Source organism: Cyprinodon variegatus, unplaced genomic scaffold (assembly GCF_000732505.1).
Source record: "Cyprinodon variegatus isolate N-32 unplaced genomic scaffold, C_variegatus-1.0 Scaffold0, whole genome shotgun sequence".
Lineage (NCBI taxonomy): Eukaryota > Metazoa > Chordata > Actinopteri > Cyprinodontiformes > Cyprinodontidae > Cyprinodon > Cyprinodon variegatus.
This window is the reverse complement of record NW_015150453.1, coordinates 4,187,465-4,187,923: the sequence shown is the minus strand read 5'-3', so window position 1 is coordinate 4,187,923 and position 459 is coordinate 4,187,465.

Genomic DNA, 459 nt, shown 5'->3' with positions numbered 1-459 from the left:
CTGCAATATTCTTTAGCTTCTTTAGTCTAACCTTACTGTGGACTTGATGGTGAACTATCACACAAAATAATGCATTGATTATTCAAATAATCTTTTAAAATGATGCATTATTAGCATCTTTTTTTGGCTGAAAACTATTGTTGAAATGTGATAAAAGCGTTTCGATTTTTACGGCTTTAATTCACCAAAAAACTGATGGATTTTAACAGGAGTCAGTCTTTCTAATTTTTCCTGACAGCCATTACTGCTGTTTTTGTTTGAACCTGGTCTCAGTTATCAATATTTAAGCCTGTTTGATCTGGCAGGTTAATGTTTCCTGCTTCAATATGTCCAAACAAGTAACCTAACTCATAACGGTACCTTAAATAAGAACTGTCCCTTCTTTTAGCGCTGTAAGTATCTCTGCTACCTCTTCCTTATTCATCTGCTAGCTACCTCTTGTAGAAATCTTGCTCTCTG